At 42.9% G+C, this 21,757-nt stretch overlaps 1 protein-coding gene across 2 annotated transcripts in view; it reads left to right on the plus strand.

The window, feature by feature from the left end:
• Positions 1-646: 646 nt before the first annotated feature.
• Positions 647-21,757, plus strand: part of cpne2 (copine II) — a 220,764-nt gene continuing 199,653 nt past the window's right edge. The window contains exon 1 of one of the 2 annotated variants that reach the window (XM_059651546.1): positions 647-779. The gene's annotated coding sequence lies outside the window, so the exon portion shown is untranslated. The remainder of the gene's footprint in view (positions 780-21,757) is intronic. The other variant, XM_048546529.2, reaches the window with a different exon arrangement.

Consider the following 21,757-nt stretch of genomic DNA (forward strand, 5'->3'; position numbering starts at 1 on the left):
GGTGAGATTTGACTCAGTAGGGTGAACCAAATTGTTACCATCGGGAGTAAGTCAATGATAGGAAAGCCCCTCGTTAATCTGATCCCTGAGGAACTCCCGAGCTTTCCCATTTACAGCGAGTGCCTTCTCCACGTGAGTGGGCTCTCGGTCGTTCCATTGCAAACGGGCAACTGTAGAGCGACGCCCTCTCCCTGGGCAAATAAATCATGGGGATCAAGCTGGGTTCAGCTGGGAACGGTCTTCTCTCAGCCCTGAGGCCAATGAGGGAAACGCTGGCTGCTCTCTCTGGAATACTCCCAGACAGACGGAAGGTATAGTGACAGAGCACAGGAGCATTTATCTGCGTCTGGAACAACCCTGGCTCCCTCAAACAACATCAGGAAAAACACACACAACCTGTTCACTTATGCTGTTTTAACTGCAGCTGCGGTGTCTCATTGGCTGTGTAAACTGTTTTGGTGTATCCTGAGATTGTGACAGGCTCTTTCTAAATCTAACAACCTCCACCTCACCACCGCCCCCCCCCCCACCCGCGCCGCAATGTGTGATATATAGTCCTGCCTTTTCAGAGCTGTTTCTTGAAGTATTCGAATGTGTTACCTGTAGGCAGCGACGGCATGAACTTCACTGAACAGCTTCAATAGTTTCCCCAGGCTATCAGCGAAACAGCTTTCTGCCTCTATTATCTCAGATTCTCCAGCATTGGCAGTTCCTACTGTCTCTGCCTCGAACTGTTGTTTGGGCATGTTCAGGGTCCTCACATTCTTCAGTTTTTCACGGTAAGGTAGAACGAGCCTCTCATTGTGAGGCTCAGGCCTTTTGAACCTCTAAATACCAAAAAAAAGTAGCTTCTTACAGCCAGCAAGGATTGACCTAGCTACGGTTTTTAAAAGTATATATATATATACTTCATACATTTAAAAAATCGTTATGTATATACACTTATTAAACAGTTCAGTTCTGTACATATTGAGAAGAAATAAACATTGGCGTTTGACTATAACTGCAACTTCCCTAAAGACATTTAATTAAGCAAGGTGCTATTTAGGTGTGCTTGAGGCACAGGGAAAATCCAGTAACTGAACGGATTCCCCATTGTACTTTGGCAGAAAGATCTCGGATGGCGGTTTTTGCCCACTGATACCATAGGTTCTGAAAACGTTTAAACTATCAAAGTGGTGACCAGTTGCTCGGGCTTCTCTTCTGCTCAGTTGCTGAACTTTGCAGTGTGTGGACGCTGTGTGGGAAGAGGTCAACGCTGTATGTAATCACACAAAGGTCACTGGTTTTGTTTCTTTTCCTTCTTATGCGCTATAACTTTAACCACTAGCCAGCAAGGGGAAGCAGTCGTATGAGACAAGCAACGAAGCGCTGCTCGGTGCCCTTTTACTTTGTCAACTTGAGCAATCTGATCTGCTTTACAGTAATCTACAGCGGCGGACGGTCAGTTCATGGGGACGGTCTGACTAAATGAATAGGGTATTATATCGCTTTAAATTGCTAAATTCCACCCCCAGCGTTTGTGCGCTGGCTTACTAAAAGGTCACTGCGGAATGTTTCAACTCGTGTTTGCATCATGGCTTTATCCTTTTGAAAATCATAATTGTTATTCGAACATCCATCATTTTCACAATTTGCTTGGGGCGAGGGATTAATGTTTGATGCGGATGTGTAGAATTTAATGCACACCTTTTTGTGAATGAGAGAACGATCCTACTCTCTGGAGATGAAGGGCAGACCCAAAAGATGATTTTCTTGGAAGTGCAGTTTTGCGATAGTTCATTTAAAGGTAAAAGATTCCATTTTATAGAAAGGTTGAGGTGATCTCAGGATTTCCAAAGCTCTTTCCAGTCAATAAAAACTGTAGAAGTTTATATTTTAAGATAACCTACTAGCCAAGGTCTGGCCAATGGAAATGTCAAACACAGTAGAAACAGCACTAGCTTTGTTGGTTTGGAGGAGAGCCAGAAAAAGTTGATTCCATGGGCCCCATGAGTCTGATTGTCTTTCTGAAGATCTGAAAGAGTTGGCATCATGTTGACTTCACCAAAAAGACTTTGTTTGTTTATAACATCATGGAATCTGTTTACAGCCACCCAAGAGAGTAGATGGGACTTTCACTTAATGTTTCACATGAAGAACACCATTCCTTTTGCAGTACAGTGCTCACTCATCACCGCAGTGGGGTGCCAGTATAGAGTGTGTGTCAAAAATTCTGTCGGACTAGGCCAGAATGGTGGCTCAGTGGTTAGCACCATGGACCCTGGTTTGATTCCACCCTCGGGCAACTGTCTGTGCGGAGTTTGCGCATTCTCCGTGTCTGTGTGGGTTTCCTCCGGGTGCTCTGGTTTCCTCCCACAGTCCAAACATTTGCAGGTTAGGTGGATTTCCCATGCTGAGTTGTACATAGTGTCCAGGGATGTGCAGGTTAGGTGGATTAGCCATGGGAAATGCAAGGTTACAGGGATTAGGTGAGTCAGGGGGTGGGATGGGGAATGCTCTTCGAAGGATGGACATGGACTAGATGGGCTGAATTGCCTGCTTCCACACTGTAGGGATTCTATGATTTACTCATCTAATCCAGTTTTAAAGATATGGGTGTCTCCTACCCCTCATCGGACAATATGGTATAATTTTTCCAGCTGCAATTATTTACAAAGGAAAGTAGTCACGCTTTATATTCTGGTGAACAGCCTATGGGGAAGTATTATCTACTTTCCCACTCCCTGGATTCTGCTGAATCTGCTGTATGATTCCACTGCTTAGATTTTAGATTTCCAGCGAGGATAAGTTTATTTCTGAAAGTTCTCCTGTGCATCCAGCTTACTTCTGATATTTTATTTGTGGTTTGAAATTGAACTTGGCCTGATGACTGCAACCTCATTCTTCTGAATAAACTGGAGCTCTGTCTGCAAACTACAGTAAATCGGTGTTTCACAGTAACTATTGTTATCTTATGGTGCATTCATTTTACAAATTTTTTTTAAACAGCCTCCATGTAATAGAAGCAATCCAAATTCAGTACCATCACAATCTTTTGGATGCTATGTGTGCGACAGCAGCAATGAATAGTCTGTCCACAGTCTCATGCTGTGCCAGCTGCAGAATCGTTGTAGCTGGCCTCTTGCCACCAGATTTTTACATTTACACTTTGTGTAGAACCACTGGGAAGTATTCAAAAAATTGGCACTTTTGACTGGCAGTTTTGCCCTGAGAAAATTGCAGTTGAATATAATATTTTCAGAAACATGCAGTTTCTTATTGTGTAAATGTAAAATTGAATTTTTTGAAGTTTCAACTTTTTTTTCCAAACAAAATGATTTGCTTAACAAAGAATAGAATTGCTCAAGTGCACACCGATCAAGAGAGTCTTTGCTTTGCAAACTGTTGTACACAGTAGGGTAAGGTCATAATGTCACATATGATTCCACCTACAACATTGAACTGCATTATTTCATCAAACTACACAGGTAGTTATGGAAAAAAGAGACCGGAAATGATCAATTCATTTATACTTGGTGCAATTTCTACCTACATTAACATCCAAAGCCCCAGAAGAGACAAAGAAGAATGGCTTTAGCAATACTTGCAACTGTTGAACATCTGACAAAAAGTAGGAAAATACACAGCAGGTCAGGCAGAATCCATGGTGAGAATAAAAATTCTCCTTTTCAGATGTGTACCCTTCCTCTGAACTCTGGAACGATCCTTCGGGCAACTTAGACAAAAAAAAACATTTCTGACCTGCAAAGGCTCCGAGAGACCATGACAGCTCACCAATATTTCATGCTGTAGGACACATAGAGGTATCAAAGTATAAGATGTATGGTGGTCCCTATCCAAGGCACATATGCTGATTTGGAATTATATCGCTATCCCTTTAACTGGGTCAAATCCTGGGTCCAGCCAGTGACACTCAGGTCCCAAGAATGAATTTTAATGAGAAACATCCATCTGTATCCACCTATCTACCTTCCTTTTCAGAGCTCCTAGTGAATCTTGTATTAATCCAGCCACTGAAAGAACCAAACCCAGGTCCCTGGCACTGCAAGGCAGCAATGCTAACCACTGTGCCACTGTGTGGTCACTCTTACTCGGCTCTTTGTCAAAAGGGATCAAAGCCAGCTGAGTCCCCAGTGCTCAGTGATTCTTATCTTGCAAGGAACTCAAAGGATGATGGACTGGGAGCAGTTGTTCCATGGTAAGGGAACTATAGACATGTGGAGACGGTTTAAGGAACAGTTGTTGGGAGTGATGAGTAAATATGTCCCTCTGAGACAGGCAAGAAGGGGTAAGATTAAGGAACCTTGGATGACGAGAGCGGTGGAGCTTCTAGTGAAAAGGAAGAAGGTAGCTTACATAAGGTGGAGGAAGCTAGGGTCAAGTTCAGCTAGAGAGGATTACATGCAGGCAAGGAAGGAGCTCAAAAATGGTCTGAGGAGAGCCAGGAGGGGGCACGAGAAAGGCTTGGCAGAAGGAATCCGGGAAAACACAAAGGCATTTTACACTTACGTGAGGAATAAGAGAATGGTCAAAGAAAGAGTAGGGCCGATCAGGGATAGCATAGGGAACTTGTGTGTGGAGCCTGAGGAGGTAGGGGAAGCCCTAAATGAGTTTTTTGCTTCTGTCTTTACGAAAGAAACCAACTTTGTAGTGAATGAAACCTTTGAAGAGCAGGTGTGCATGCTGGAATGGATAGAGATAGACGAAGCCGATGTGCTGAAAATTTTGTCAAACATTAAGATTGACAAGTCGCCAGGCCCGGATCAGATTTGTCCTCGGCTGCTTTGGGAAGCGAGAAATGCAATTGCTTCGCCACTTGCGAAGATCTTTGCATCCTCGCTCTCCACTGGAGTCGTACCTGAGGACTGGAGAGAGGCAAATGTAATTCCTCTCTTCAAGAAAGGAAATAGGGAAATCCCCGGCAATTATAGACCGGTAAGTCTCACGTCTGTCGTCTGCAAGGTGTTAGAAAGGATTCTGAGGGATAAGATTTATGACCATCTGGAAGAGCATGGCTTGATCAAATACAGTCAACATGGCTTTGTGAGGGGTAGGTCATGCCTTACAAACCTTATCGAGTTTTTTGAGGATGTGACTAGAAAGGTTGATGAGGGTCGAGCTGTGGATGTGGTGTATATGGACTTCAGTAAGGCATTTGATAAGGTTCCCCATGGTAGGCTCATTCAGAAGGTCAGGAGGAATGGGATACAGGGGAACTTAGCTGCTTGGATACAGAATTGGCTGGCCAACAGAAGACAGCGAGTGGTAGTAGAAGGAAAATATTCTGCCTGGAAGTCAGTGGTGAGTGGAGTTCCACAAGGCTCTGTCCTTGGGCCTCTACTGTTTGTAATTTTTATTAATGACTTGGATGAGGGAATTGAAGGATGGGTCAGCAAGTTTGCAGACGACACAAAGGTCGGAGGTGTCGTTGACAGTGTAGAGGGCTGTTGTAGGCTGCAGCGGGACATTGACAGGATGCAGAGATGGGCTGAGAGGTGGCAGATGGAGTTCAACCTGGATAAATGCGAGGTGATGCATTTTGGAAGGTCGAATTTGAAAGCTGAGTACAGGATTAAGAATAGGATTCTTAGCAGTGTGGAAGAACAGAGGGATCTTGGTGTGCAGATACATAGATCCCTTAAAATGGCCACCCAAGTGGACAGGGTTGTTAAGAAAGCATATGGTGTTTTGGCTTTCATTAACAGGGGGATTGAGTTTAAGAGTCGTGAGATCTTGTTGCAGCTCTATAAAACTTTGGTTAGACCGCACTTGGAATACTGCGTCCAGTTCTGGGCGCCCTATTATAGGAAAGATGTGGATGCTTTGGAGAGGGTTCAGAGGAGGTTTACCAGGATGCTGCCTGGACTGGAGGGCTTATCTTATGAAGAGAGGTTGACTGAGCTCGGTCTCTTTTCATTGGAGAAAAGGAGGAGGAGAGGGCGCCTCATTGAGGTATACAAGATAATGAGAGGCATAGATAGAGTTGATAGCCAGAGACTATTTCCCAGGGCAGAAATGGCTAGCACGAGGGGTCATAGTTTTAAGCTGGTTGGTGGAAAGTATAGAGGGGATGTCAGAGGCAGGTTCTTTACGCAGAGAGTAGTGAGAGCATGGAATGCGTTGCCAGCAGCAGTTGTGGAAGCAAGGTCATTGGGGTCATTTAAGAGACTGCTGGATATGTATATGGTCACAGAAATTTGAGGGTGCATACATGAGGATCAATGGTCGGCACAACATTGTGGGCTGAAGGGTCTGTTCTGTGCTGTAATGTTCTATGTTCTATGTTAAATGTAGAATTCAAAATAAATAGATCAGCCCTGATCTTATTGACTGGCAGAGCAGGTTCAAGAAGCCAAAGGGCCGATTTCTGCTGCCATTTTGTATCTTCCCATGTTCGTAGTACCTGTTGAAAAGTACGACTATGGATATTGGCTGAATACGTCAGGAATTTCAGTTGTACCAGCTGGCACTGTTAAGCTGCTTGCCACTACTCACTGCTCATAGGGTGCAAAAGAAAACTGATCAGTTGGCTAAATTACCAGAGGATATTGAGTGCATAATCTCCGCACGAGCCCCTGTCTCAGGCAATGATGGGTTTCGGTTCACTATAATGGATATATATTCATGTGGGGGAATGGGAAGTGCGCTTTTATTTTACACTCCACGTGTAGAACCAATTATAAAAGATAGCTCACATTTAAGATTGAGTAAAAGTGTTCTCTAGTATGCGGTAAAACTGTGAGAATTGAGTCCTCAGAATCTGGACGAGTTAACAAACCTGAGTGAGGCAAACATGAGAGATTTCCTAGATTGTAGGGAAGAGTTGGTGGCTTGTAGATAAGTTTTAATTTTGTCAGTTTATAAATATAAACCAGGCTGGTGACTGTGTGACACAGGTAGTTTGGCAGTCCCGTACTGATGGCAGCCTTTCACCACCTTTGCAAAACAGTGCCAATTGGATGCTGAAAAAAGCCAGTGTATCTGGCTTGCTTCTCACTGACTGACAGAGGGAGGTATCATTGATCTGAAACTTTACTGCTTTCAGCTTTTAAAGCCCAAAGATCTCTACAGTGCTAGTATTGAAGTGGTTTATATATAAAATCTATTACAATACTAACAGCACAGGTGCCCACTTTTAATCTAATCTGAATTTACAGCTCTACTGCAGCTGATTTCAATGCTACAAAGCAGATACTTTCTTCCATTGTCATTAGATCAACTGATAATGCATCTCCAGATAACTTTACAAAGGGACAGTTTCAGCCCATCAGGTCTTTTGGCACTTGGAACTGTGGCAATTTGTTGTAGTATGAAAACAGGCATTGCAATGTTCCTCCAATAAAACGAAAGGGTTTAATGTTGTTTTATTAAGAAAACCCTCCAGCTTAATCTCCGTCATGTTTTAGAGATTGACCATCTTATTTCAAACGTTGTGGATGGAGACTTCACTTACAGTTGCTGAGCTTATGTCGGAAGATGGGGCCCGTCACAAACCTGAGACACTCCACCGATTTAGGTTTTGTGCAGGAAGCTGCCTGGTCAACCATTCCAACTCAATGCCAACTGAGGCCCTTAATGGGTCAATTAATGGCCAAGTAATAGCCTCATCCCATTCCACTGGTATGATCCCAGCTGCATATGTGCATGTTGTCATGGTGTGCATTGCATCAACAACCATGTGGCCAACTTGTCTCCTTTTGTATGCCTGCTACGATTCACCCTTCCCAATGCTGTGACCCGCCCACCCAAATCTGTGAAACGACTCTCTCCAACCCCTCCATTTGTGATTTACTGTGGGGCCTGGTCCACTCTGTGATCTTGAGACTGTGCTAAGTGTTTTCATGTCATACTGTAGTGGGTAGTTTTCATGTAGCCCCAGTCTATTCAACCTCAGCACCCAAACAAAGTTGAATTTGATTCATCAATTAGAGAATCTTAACTGATAAACAACAGCAATCTGTCTTGTGTTTTAATCCATTCTCTTATCAACAGCTGCGTTATTTGCATGTTGTGTGAACGTATTATTACTTACCAATTTCTTTGTTGTACTGCGAGAAGCATTTCAGTTTGCCGTCAGTTCAGATACAGGCTGTAAACTTTATTCAGTGAACTAGGGAATTTCCTGTCGGGAGAAAATAGTCAGTGCATTATTCCAGAAATAAAAACAAAAATTGCTGGAGAAACTCAGCTTTTCTGCCAGCGTCTGTGGACAGAACCCAAGTTAATGTTTTGAGCCCAGTGGCCCTCCTGATTATCTTTTGTTAAATCAGTCCCCATTTGGATAGAAGATTAACTGATCAGCACTCATCCTGGACTTTGCAATGTGTTTGAAAACTAAATTAGTTTAATGGCAATAATTTAGGGGAGGCAATGGCCTGGTGCTATTAATGCTGGACTATTCATTCAGAGACCCAGGCAATGTTCTGGGGACCTGGGTTCAAATCCCACGGTGGCAGATGGTCGAATTTGAATTCAATAATAATCTATAATTATGAGTCTAATGATGAACATGAACCCATTGCTGATTGTTGGAAAACCCCATTGTGTTCCTTAACATCCTTTAAGGAAGGAAATTGCCAACTTCATCTGGCCTGGCCTACATGTGACTCCAGACCCATAGCAAATGTGGTTGACTCTTAAACTGCCACCTGGGCAATTAGGGATGAGTAGTAATTGCTGACCTAGCCAGAGCTACCCTCATCCTGTGAATGAATTTGAAAAATAACAAAATTTACAAAGGTAGTTTTGTGAATTGTACAAAGTAAACCCACATTAGTTTATGTAAATGGTGACTAATATTAACCCAGGTTCAATATAGAATTTCCATTGTCCTTGAACCTGTATTAATCATGATGAATGTGCTGGTTTTGGCAAAGTAGCAGTGCCCTTATTTGAATGAGAGAATTTTTTCCTGGGATTGTAACAGTAAAGCGCTTTCAAAATTGAAAATCTCTGATTCATTGGTTTGCAAGCGGACTTGAGCCCCCACCTTAATGATTTGCTTGAAGCCTTCATTATTTCACTCCCTCTTTGTGCAATATTTCTGTGTTACTTTTCTTAGTCACCTTGGAATATTCATCACACACTCTCATCTGTGAGCACCCTTGGCTCGCTTGTTTGTGTTAGTGACTTTAACATTTCATTAACAGTCAAAATGCATCACTGTCAACCATCTGATGAAGCTCTGATGAAGGGTCTAGGCCCGAAACGTCAGCTTTTGTGCTCCTGAGATGCTGCTTGGCCTGCTGTGTTCATCCAGCCTCACATTTTATTATCTTGGAATCTCCAGCATCTGCAGTTCCCATCATCTCTGACACTGTCAACCATCTTTTTGTTCACTCACACTTTGAAAGGTAATCTAGAGTTGAGTCTTTATGCAAGAATCAATTGCCTGTAGCGATACCACTTTATTCACCGGAGGTGTTTAGAAAGGAAATTCCAGAGCTCAGGGCCTAGGTAGCTAAAGGCAAATGGAGTGATTATAATGGAGTGATGTGAGAGGACTAAATGGGAAGAACAGAGATAGTTGAGGACCCAGAGGGATTTAAAATCCCGAATGAGAATTTTGCCATTGAAACAGTGCCTGACCAGAAACCAATGTAAGTCAACAAGTATGGGGCTGATGGCGAATGAAAGGAATTTGTTGTGGATTAGGATATGGGCAACAAAATTTTGGCTAAATTCAAGTTTATGAAAAGTGGAAGATGGTTGGGTAGCCTTAGTCATCTCTGGAAGTAATAGGCAGATAGATTTGGGTTGTGCCAGCTGAGTAATCTGGAGACAGGTTCTGGAGGTGGAAGCAGGCAGTTTTGATGGTGTTGGATAAGTGGTTGGAATGGGATGGAATGCCAAGATTGCAAATGTCTGACTTTTCTCAGCAATTGGCCAGGACTAGCTGGTGAGACAATAGTGTTTGTAATGAGGACCATAGGCCATGGCTGTTATTATATTTTTATATAGTTGGAGGACATTTCTGCTCATGCAGTACTGAATTTGGACCAGATGTGACAAATCAGAGTTGGTAAGATGTCGAGTAAGATGATTGTGAGGTAAAGCTTAGTATTATAAGAGCTACTTCTTAGATATTACTGCCAAGGGCAACAATATAGATGGGAAATAGGGGATAGTCAAGGATAAGTCTCTGGGAACCCGAGTGATAGCATTATAAGACTGGGAAGAGAAGCCTTTACATGTGGTTATCTGGAAACGATGGGAAAGATTGGCATCTACTGCATGACTCTTGTCTAGTTACATCTTCGGAGAATTCAGTAAGGGTTGATCAGGCATTGTCTTTCTTTTGAAATCTTTTTTTACTATGTAGTCAGGTTTTCCTACTGCATCTTCAAGTAAAGGTTTTATTATCTTTTTTGTTAATGATAAGCTACTTGGTCTGTGGTCTCCTGGACTTATTCTTGCATCCTTTTTTTTAATAGGAATTGCATTAATGTTTGCCAGTCCTCTGGTACTTTCCTATTTACTAATGACTTGTTTTATGTCTGTGTAAGAATTCAACTTCTATCACTTTCTAAACTTGTAATGTGTATGCTTACAATCTGTACAAACCAAGGAATGTATTCTCTCAAGTTTTAGTTTATCAATTATCTGCTACATAAATCCTTCTATCTCAAATGTTTTGATAGTTTTATGCCCGCACCCTTGATAAAACTGAGTAAAGTCATTATTTAATAATTGTGGTATTTCATTGCTGCAATCACATTTATTGCATGTATCCCTTTGTGGCTCTATCTCTGTTGGCTTTTATTATAATTTTCTTATTTGTGTGTGTGTACTATTTATTTTTGTGATCCTAGTCAACTTAATTTAGTTGTTTCACTTTCCGATCCTTTCTGTTTTCTGAGCTTTTGGAATTTCCTCATGTCATCCATTCCTTCGGTGTCTAACTTCTTAATGTATGCCTTTTTCTTTAATTTGAGTTTCCTTCACTTCTTTATTAACTGATACATCATTCCTAGTTTGTTCTTGCTTTTGGTAACCTTATTTCTCCTGTACATCTGCACCCTTTGTTTCATTTCTTTCTTTATCACTAATATTTACCCGTTTACTTTGTCTATTCTGTTTTATCCCCTTATTTTGTCTTCAGTTTATTACTTTGGTCTTTGTTTTAATTATAGATGTTCAGGAAATGTAGAAAACAGGAACAGTCGTAGGCCATTCAGCCCTTCAAGCCTGCTCCACCATTCGATATGATCATGGCCGATCATTAAACTCACTCCCCTTTTCCCACTTTCTCCCCAAACCCTTTGATCCCTTTAACCGTCAGAGCTATATCTAAATCCTTCTTGAAAACATTCAATGTTTTGGCCTCAACTGCGGTCATGGCAGAGAATTCCACAGGCTCAGCACTTTCTAGATGAAGAAAATTCTCCTCATTTCGGTCTTAAATGGCCTACCTGTACCCTTAGATGGTGACCCCTGATTCTGGATTCCCTAGTCACTGGGAACGTCCTCCCTGTGTTTAGCCTGTCTAGTCCTGTTAGGGTCTTATAGATTTCTATGAGGGTCCACCTCATAAAAGTGTTTCCCTACACTTAGTAATCTCTTCCTCTGTGGTCATTGATAAAGAGTTTCCTTTGAAAAATCATCTGACAATGAAAAGTAGTGCATCTTGGTCTACGATGAGTTAAGCTTCAGTGTAAAGTAGCCAACTCAAAGGATCTTAAAAGAAAAGCCCAGCTTAGAAAAGTGTCATTTAATCATTTATCACGTGGACTTGGCTGTGCGCAATCTAGTTGTCGCATTTTCAACTCTGCGATTGTAGCTACGTTTCAGCATTACTTCATTAATTGTAAAGAACTTTGGGATACCCTGAGAGCATGGAAGGTGCTCTAGAGAAATACAAGTGCGAGCCTAAAGTAGAGGCATAAATATGAATGACCAAAATCTGAACAGTTATGGTTAAATGGCATAGTGGGTGCAGAGGGCCAGGATTATAGTCATGATGGTCATTCACAGTTATCTTTAATTTGTTGTAAAGCAGAGATCATTGTTGTCCTCACAAGGAATACACAATCGCAAATGAAGTGAAACAAAGTGTTCCAATTACAATTGATAATAGAGGCATAGAGTCATGCAGCACTGAAACAGGCCCTTCGGTCCAACCTGACCACATAAACCAAGTTTCCTAAACCAAACTCGTCCCATTTACCCATGCTTGGCCCAAATCATTTCCTATTTATGTACCGTCCAAATGTTTTTTAAATGTTGTAACTAAACTTGCATCTATCATTTCCTCTGGCAGTTCATTCCACATACAAACCACCCTCTGTGTGAAAACCTTGCTGCTCAGGAACCTTTTAAATCTTTCTCCTCTTACCTTAAAATTATGTCTGCTAGCTTTGTACTCCCACCATCCTAGGAAAAAGATTTTGTTACTCATCCTTTTTTATGCCTCTCACAATTTTATAAACCTCCTACACTCAAGTGAACTCCCAGCCTACCCAGCTTGTTAAACTCTCACCCTCCATTCCTGGCAATATCCTTGTGAATCTTCTCTACACCCTTTCTGATTTAATAATATCCCAATTGAGAATTTCTCACCAACCTTTAAGAGAAGGTAAATTTAAAGGGAATAAACTTGCAGTACGTTACCAATAGGTATTAATGCCCCACTCAAAGATTGATCTGTTTTGCTTTCATCATCGATCAGTTTTAAAAGTTTGAACAGTTCATATCTCCCTAGTGATCATTGCACAAGCCATTTTAACTTTGCCATAACTTACACTACTGACAATACTCTAACAGAGAAGCTCGTTTGCTGATTCTCTTCGGTTTTGTTTTGTTTTCTGTTTTGTGCTTTGGCTGTGTCATTGCTCAATCAGCATCTGCACAGCTTTGCCGGAGTATAGAGTAAACCTGCCGTATTGAGAATGGAAGTTAATCTGGGTACAGGCCTAATGCACACACTCCAAGCAACGCTCACTTGAATATTAACTTTGATACCTTTACTTTTAATAGCAGGTGGCAACTCATTCTAAACTGGGAACTCCAAGTATCCCAGTGAGTGCCAAACTGACATCACGCACCAGCTAGTAAACTAGGACCTATCACTGCACAATTGACATGCTAAACATTTGCTGACAATAATTGTACCCCAACTTTGCTACTTTGTGCCTAGAATGTGGGCACAGTTGGCAAAGTCATATTAATGCCCATTTTTAGTGATCATGAGGGAGGGCAGAATTTTACCAACAATTGACTGTGTGATATTCGACGAATCGCATGGAGGATTGCTCTCTGTTACCCCGAGAAGGTTTTCTCACACTATCTTCCCAAAATGGTTTCTATCTATGTGCCACGACCTATCATACCCCCATCAACGCCTCCCACATATGTACCACTACCAACAACTGACGGTCACTAATGAGCATGACTTTGACTGCACAGAAGACAAGATAGAAGTACTGTCAGCCTGTAAGCTGTGGCTGAGGTAGCAAAGCGCAGAAAGATAAAGATAAAGTAAAACAAGGCAAGGCAGGGATGCTGTGATCCCACGTAGGTGCAAAGACAATCAGCGCTAAGAGGGCAAGCAGGAATTACTAAGATGTTCCCTCCTCCAATGCATAAGCTGAGTGTCTGTCCCTGTGCAAAGTGTTCTTGCAGCAGCATTGCAATGAAAGATGTCATTGCATTCCCAAGTGCAGCACTGAATTGTAGAACCAGTGTAAATGGGGACTGGAGATGTGCCACGAAGGTGTGGTGAAGTTGGTACATTCTGGGTGCCAATGGATGTGTGTGGTCGCTGCCCATGGAGTGTGTACTGAGATATTGGGGCTTGCGCCCAAGATGGCAGTCTAGAAGAATATGTTCAGTGAGCTGGAGGTTCCAGATAACCACTCTGACTTCCATATTGGGAATGGTCAACATCTAGTTTCCACGCACTGGGTGGGAGAATGAGAAGCAGCATGCAATTGAGGTGAGATTCGCAAATATTGAGATATTGATGCATGTCAATAGTCCTTTGCTGCTCAGTACCAACAATCTCATTCTGACATTTGTACTTGGTTGGAAAATGGGACTTCTTGCTCTCAATGTTGAGGAGCTTCTCTTTGCCAGCCTTATGCAATTTTTTTCAACTTCCTTGTCAACGCCCATTTGTGCAGTGTCTCGGCAATCCAGCCCATGATGGTGGTGAGTCACTGATTTCTTGAAACAGAGAACCATAACTAAATAATGTCGTTGATGACTAAAGAGATCAATTAAAAGCCAAGCACAGTAATGTGACCTAATATGAGGTCATACAGGCCTGGCTTCCTTCCCTGAAGGTCATAACTCTCACCAGTGGGGTTTTTGCAACAGCCAAATTGTTTAATGATCACTGTTATAGATGCTAGCTTTTTATTTCTCAACTTTTAAAAATCAAAACAAACTTCAAATTTTCCACTGCGGTGGGATTTGAATTTCCATTTCCTGAATTGTCAATCCAGTGACTAATCCCTGACACTGCCATACTTCTAACATTTGTCACTATTATAGTTGTCAGTACGCTGTAACATGTAAGAAGCCAAGGCACACAAAGCAAAGGGGCAAGCGCTGAAAAATGGGACTATGTTTTGATTGTTTTTGACTGGTGCAGACTCAATGGGCCGAAGGTCTTTTGTCCATGCTATAGACCTCTATGACTCTACAGACCACAAAACCTTGAGCACTGGTTTACTTTTCACTCTTCTCGTAACAATTTCTAAGAAAGGAAGTGACTTTTGAGAAGCCACAGGAGACTGGCTGAGCCTTTAGGACTGAACAAATTTGAGGCTTACTGTCGTATAGGCTTATGGGTCTGAGGGTTTCTTCGGTGAAGTTTACAGCAACCTACAGTTGGAGGCAGTTCAGTGGTAAACTCTCCTCTGCTATTTATCCTGTGCTGGCAAACCTGATCCAATATTGTAAGGACTGGTAATGAGTGTACCTTGGGTTGGTAGACCTGGGGTGTCCAAACTAATGGCCCAAACCCCTGAAAACTCCACATGCATTTGTTGCTGGTTTATCCTTTAAGAGGCTGGAGCTAAAAGAAGAGCTGTTTATGTTTGTACCGTCACCTCAGTGAATGGATACTAAATCAAAGTGTTGTCAACAGCACCAGGTAGATCCCAATGGATAGAACATGGGTTACAATATTTTCTTCCTGTGGCCACCAAGGTTTAATGGCCCATTAGCACAAAGACCGGAAAAAACAAAGAGGTGAGCACAGTGTTGTAAGTTTACAAGGACAGGGCATAGAGAACTCCATTCTCCAATTCTTATGCTCGCTGCTGAAATGAACAAGTAAAGGATAATAAAATGTGAGGCTGGATGAACACAGCAGGCCCAGCAGCATCTCAGGAGCACAAAAGCTGGCGTTTCGGGCCTAGACCCTTCATCAGAGAGGGGGATGGGGTGGGGGTTCTGGAATAAATAGGGAGAGAGGGGGAGGCGGACCGAAGATGGAGAGAAAAGAAGATAGGTGGAGAGAAGAGTATAGGTGGGGAGGTAGAGAGGGGATAGGTCAGTCCAGGGAAGACGGACAGGTCAAGGAGGTGGGATGAGGTTAATAGGTAGGAGATGAGGGTGCGGCTTGGGGTAGGAGGAAGGACAGGTTAGGGAGGCAGAGACAGGTTGGACTGGTTTTGGGATGCAGTGGGTGGAGGGGAAGAGCTGGGCTGGTTGTGTGGTGCAGTGTGGGGAGGGGACGAACTGGGCTGGTTTAGGGATGCGGTGGAGGAAGGGGAGATTTTGAAGCTGGTAAAGTCCACATTGATACCATTAGGCTGCAGGGTTCCCAAGCAGAATATGAGTTGCTGATCCTGCAACCTTCGGGTGGCATTATTGTGGCACTGCAGGAGGCCCATGATGGACATGTCGTCTAAAGAATGGGAGGGGGAGTGGAAATGGTTTGCGACTGGGAGATGCTGTTGTTTATTGTGAACCGAGCGGAGGTGTTCTGCAAAGCGGTCCCCAAGCCTCCGCTTGGTTTCCCCAATGTAGAGGAAGCCACACTGGGTACAATGGTTGCAGTATACCACATTAACAAATGTGCAGGTGAACCTCTGCTTAATATGGAAAGTCATCTTGGGGCCTGGGATTTTGTGTTCTGATACCCTCCACTTTAAAGTTACAAAAATAACCTTCCAAAGCCGGTGCTTAAAACTTCTCTCATTGCACGAACCCTCTGGATGCAAGGTGAGTCTATACAATTTTTTTCTTTCAGAATAAAACAACAGCTTGTTGAATTACAGCGCCCTGCGAATTCTCTGTACGCCCTTCTTGCTGTTTTTCAACTTGCTCTGCTATGACTCGCTCAAGCGAGTCAGAAAAATAATCTTCAGCGTGTGTGAAAATAAGATAGTAAGTGATGATCAAAGGGCAAGGGATAAAATGAAATAACAAAGGTTCAGAAAAGCAGTAGGTACAAACGTTTCAAACTGGTTTGAGTGCAAGAAAGCAAAGATACCAAACTATTGGGAGATACAGCAAAAGGCAATGAATAACGGGGAAAGAAGTAGTTTTAGAAAACAAACACATAACAGAATACTCCTGGTGATGTGCAGGCATGCATAAACAGGCCAGTGTTTTTCTGATGTCCTTCCCAGCCAAAAGTGATCAAACATTAAATGATTGCATTTCTGTTTAATTACTAGTTTTCTTGTTTATCGAGTTGAGAGTGACGTGCTATGTACAGGGTTACAGCATAATGCTCATGTATAAGTCAGGACATGCTGTGTGCAGCTGGTTGGTTTGCAGTCTGCCCAGGCCTGTTTACTTTGTTTCACTATGTAATTAAAGAGATTTCTAATTTCCATCTTGCTTTGATGCTTTTGTAAAAGTGTGTGCAGACAGGCTTACCTCAACAAACTGAGATGCAGGATTATTTTATGCAATGGCAGACATGGAGAGTCTTTAGTGAGGTCCATTTGGACATTTCAGTCTGTTGCGGGACATCCCATTGCCCCCTGAGATGGTTCACAGTGCAATTGTGTTGTGCTTTGTTGAAGAATCTCTTTTGTCTCAGCTATAACCCAGCAGAACCTAATGTAAATAACAAGGTGTGGAGCTGGATGAACACAGCAGGCCAAGCAGCATCCAAGGAGCAAGAAAGCAGACATTTCGGGCCTAGACCCTTCTTCAGCAAATGGCCCAAAATGTCAGCTTTCCTGCTCCTCTGCTGCTAGGCCTTGTGTGTTCATCCAGCTCTACACCGTGTTATCTCAGATTCTCCAGCATCTGCAGTTCCTACTATCCCCATAACCAAATGTATCAGTTTTCTGAAATGAAAACAATAGAATATAAATTATTGAGGGATAAATTATAACTCCCAAAAGCATGTGAGAGCGGCAACCTGTAGTTAACCTGCCTCTCATCTATTTGACGTGCAGGCAGGAGGCTGGCGTCAGGGAGGTGACAACCAAGTAGTATTATCATTGGACTGTAAAACCAGAGATTCAGGTCATGCTCTGGGATCCAGGTTCAAGTCCCACCGCGGCAGATAGTGAATCTGGGATTAACAGCCCTATGATGACTATGAATCCATTGTCGATTGTCGGAAAAAACCAACCAGCTGCACACAGCGTGTCCAGACTTATACCTGAGCATTATGCTGTAACCCTGTACGTAGCAAGTCACTCTCAACTCGATAAAGAAGGAAACCAGTAATTAAACAGAAGTGCCCTTTAGGAAGGGAAACTGCCATTCTTGCCGTGTCCTGCCTACATGTGACTCCTGACCCACAGCAATGCGGTTGATTCTTAACTACCCTCTAGGTAATTAGGGATGTGCAATAAATGTTGGCCTAGCCATCAGTTCCAACACTAACGTTGTTCATCATGTAGTGCATTGGACAATGCGCCTTCCTCTGGGTTCAAGTTCCACATCAGAACTTGATGGATATCTTGTGTGTATATGGTCCTTTCCTCAGAGGTGTCCTCCTTCATCCTCCATGTTGTAATCTGCTTGAGTTCTCTTCATTCTCCAAGTCCTATTGAGTGCTTTGGTTTGGGGGAGGGGATCTTTCAGGCAATAACTGGCTTGTAGTTTAGCTCAAACTCCACTAAAGGCCCGTCAGGACATGCCACACCACGCCCTGCGGACTTTAGATTACATTAGTAAGCAGAAAACACGTGTCAAATCAGCCAGAAGAAATCAACAAGCAGGCTGAATTTTCTTCAGGAAGATCCTCCCTGATGCTGAATACATGCTCAGGCCATTAGCTGATCACTGAGTTCCAAAAGTGACTGATCTGTTATTAAATCAGTACTGCATGTTGAAGGACAAATGTGATCTCCCTGCTCAGCATATATCCAGGGAATATTCACTGCATTCACTAAAGGCATAGCATCCAGCACAATACACAGGTCATTTGTGGAACTGTAACTCTCGTATACTGCGGGAAAGTGTGAGGCTGTGCATGCTGGCAGGAGGAACAGAACAGGTGAATAGTATTTAAATAGGGAGAGCTGAAGTGCAGACGAATTTGGGTGTCCTTGTCCATGAATTACAAAAACCTAACATCCAAGTTCAGCTGATAATAGGGAAGGAAAATGGATTGTTGGCCTTTATTTCAAATAGAATGGGACATGACAGTAGGGAAGTCTAGCTAAAACTATACAATGCACTAGTCAGCCCACAACTGGAAAACTTAGTTTACTTGAAATATTTGGCATTGGAGGCAATCCATCAAAGGTTCCCTCAGTTTATCTCAGGTATGGAGGGATTTTATTCTGAGGAGTGATTGAATAGGTCAAGCTTATATTCTTTGGAGTTTTAAAGAATGAGAGTAGACCTTTATTGAAGCACATAAAATTTTCAAGGACCTTGACGGGCCACCCAGTGTTGACCTAGACACGAGAAACAATAAACAGCAAACATCACAATATTGATGTGACAAAGTTCTTCTTTACTAACATGTGAGGTCTAATGCTAAAATTGGAGTCCTATCCAACAGTCTAGAAAAACAATTGTCTAACATGGACATTCTCAATGATACATACCTAGCAATGACCCAGACACCACCAGCCCTATGTCTTGCTCGCTAACAGAATAGATCCACCATAGATGGTGATAGAACGGTACATTGTTGCGAGGGAGTTGCACCATTTTGCTGTTAGATCTCATGCAGTCTCATGGCAATAGATCAAACATGGGCGAGGAAATCTCCTGCTGATTACTGCCAACAGCACCCTCTCCTTTTCCCTTGGCTGATGGTCAGACCTCTATATTAAACATACTTGGAGGGCGTACTGAGGCTGGCAAGAGCTCACAATGAACTCTTGGTGGGGGAGGGTACCTCAATGCTCATCACCAAGAGTGGCTCAGTAGTATCACCAGTGGCTGAATGAGCTGAAGTCTAAAGGACATAACTGCTCGAGTGGGCATGTGGTGGTTGGAAATCCTAGTTGGCCTCATCCTCACAGATTGAGTACCAGAGTTGGCAGGTCATGTTACAGTTGTATAAGACTTTGGTTCGGCCACATTTAGAGTACTGTGTACAGTTCTGGTCGCCACATTACCAAAAGGATGTGGATGCTTAGGAGAAGGTGCAGAGGAGGTTCACCAGGATGTTGCCTGGTATGGAGGGTGCTAGCTATGAAGAGAGGTTGAGTAAATTAGGATTATTTTCATTAGAAAGATGGTGATTGAGGGGGAGCTGATTGAGGTCCACAAAATCATGAGGGGTGTGGACAGGGTGGATAGCAAGAAGCTTTTTCCCAGAGTGGGGGATTCAATTACTAGGGGTCATGAGTTCAAAGTGAGAGGAGGAAAGTTTAAGGGAGATATGCGTGGAAAGTTCTTTACACAGAGGGTGGTGGGTGCCTGGAACGCATTGCCAGCGGAGGTGGTAGACGTAGACACGTCAGCGTCTTTTAAGATGTATCTGTACAGGTACATGGATGGGCAGGGAGCGAATGGACTCAGACCCTTAGAAAATAGATGACAGGTTAGACAGAGGATCTCGATCGGCGCAGGCTTGGAGGGCCGAAGGGCCTGTTCCTGTTCTGTAATTTTCTTTGTTGTTTGTTTATTTACCTATCACACATGTATTTGTCTCCAAAATGATTGCCTTGCACAAGGTCCCACTTCACGTTGAGAGTACCCTCAACTGTCTTAAGTGGTGAATGTGGCACTTTTGAACAGATCTAGCAGCTCAAAGCTGGACCTCCATGAGGTGCTGTGGGCCATCATCAATGGCAGAAATGTACTCTGTAACCTCAGGGCCCTACACATTCCCCACTCTATCATTATCACTGCCATCAAGACAGGAGATCAACCCTGGTTAAGAGGAAAATGCAGGACGGCGTGTCAGCAACATCACCAGTCAGCGCAAAAAATGAGGTCTCAACCTAGAGACACTACAACACAGGATTTACTTGTATGCTGAACATCTCAACGAGCAATAAACAAGGCGAAATGATTGCACAATCGATGGATCAAGCTGTGTAGTCCTGCTGGAGGAGAAGGTTCCACAAACGTCCCTATTCTCAAAGAAGGGGGAATCACAGCACATCAGTACAAACGAAAAGGTGGAAATATTTGCAAGCATCTCAGACAAGATGATCCAAATTGGGTTCTCTTGAGGTCCCCAACACTGCAAATGCCAGTCAGCCAATTTGATTCACTCTATTTGTTAATAATAAATAGCTGAATACTGCAATGTCTATGAATCCTGACAACATTCCAGCAATTGTACTGAAGATGTGTAGCTTTAGAATTTGCTGCACCCCTAGCCAAGCTGTTGCAGAACACCCTCGACACTGGTATCTACCCAGAAATGTCTTGTACACAAAAGAAAATATCACTAACAGTCCATCAGTCTCCCCTTGATCATCAGCAAAGTTATGGAAGAAATTGTCAACAATGTCATCAAATGGGATTTAGTCATCACAAATCGGCAGGATCCCTTATGGATTTTGGTTGCACCCTCATCAAATGGATTTCAGCAGTTGGAGAAGGCAGCTCCCCACCATCCTCTCATGAGAAACTATGAGGAGCACAGGAATGACTCCTACACCTCGCAAGTGAAGAAAAACATCTACTCACAATGCTCTTTTTGGGCTGTGCTAGAGCCAATCAACATCTGACCTCATTACAGTCTTGATCCAAACATGGACAAGGCTAAACTCCAGAAGTGAGGGGAGAATGACTGCCCTTGATATTAAGACAATATTGGGTGTCAAGGAACCTTAACAGAATTAAAGTCCATGGGAAATGAAGGAAATCTCTCCATTGATTAGAGTCATACCTAGCACACAAGTTGATTGTAGTTGTCGGAGGTCATTCATCTCCGCTCCAGGACATCTCTGCAGGAGTTCCTCAGGGTAGCGTCCTAGGCGCAACCATCTTCACTTGCTTCATCAATGACCTTCCCTCCATCATAAGGTCAGAGGTAGGAATGGCCTGAGATGATTGTAACATTTTCAGCATCATTTGTGACTCTTCAGATACTGAAGTAGTCCATGTTCATATGCAGTTAGACCTGGGCAATCTCCAGTCTTAAGCTGACAGGTGGCAATTAACACTGCATGACTCTAGGGTTCTGTGAATGACCATCGCCAACAAAAGAAAATCTAATCATCTCCCTTTGATGTTCATTACCATTTTCAATATCCTGGTGCTTACCATTGACTAGAAACAGAACTGGATCTTGTTGGATGATTGCTGTGGCTACAAGAGGAAGTCCGATGTATGGAATTCTAAGGCAATAGCTCACCTCCTAATTTCTCAAAGCCTGTCACTATCTACAAGGCACAGGGAATGAATGAAGTGGAAT

Source organism: Stegostoma tigrinum, chromosome 16 (genome assembly GCF_030684315.1).
Source record: "Stegostoma tigrinum isolate sSteTig4 chromosome 16, sSteTig4.hap1, whole genome shotgun sequence".
NCBI lineage: Eukaryota > Metazoa > Chordata > Chondrichthyes > Orectolobiformes > Stegostomatidae > Stegostoma > Stegostoma tigrinum.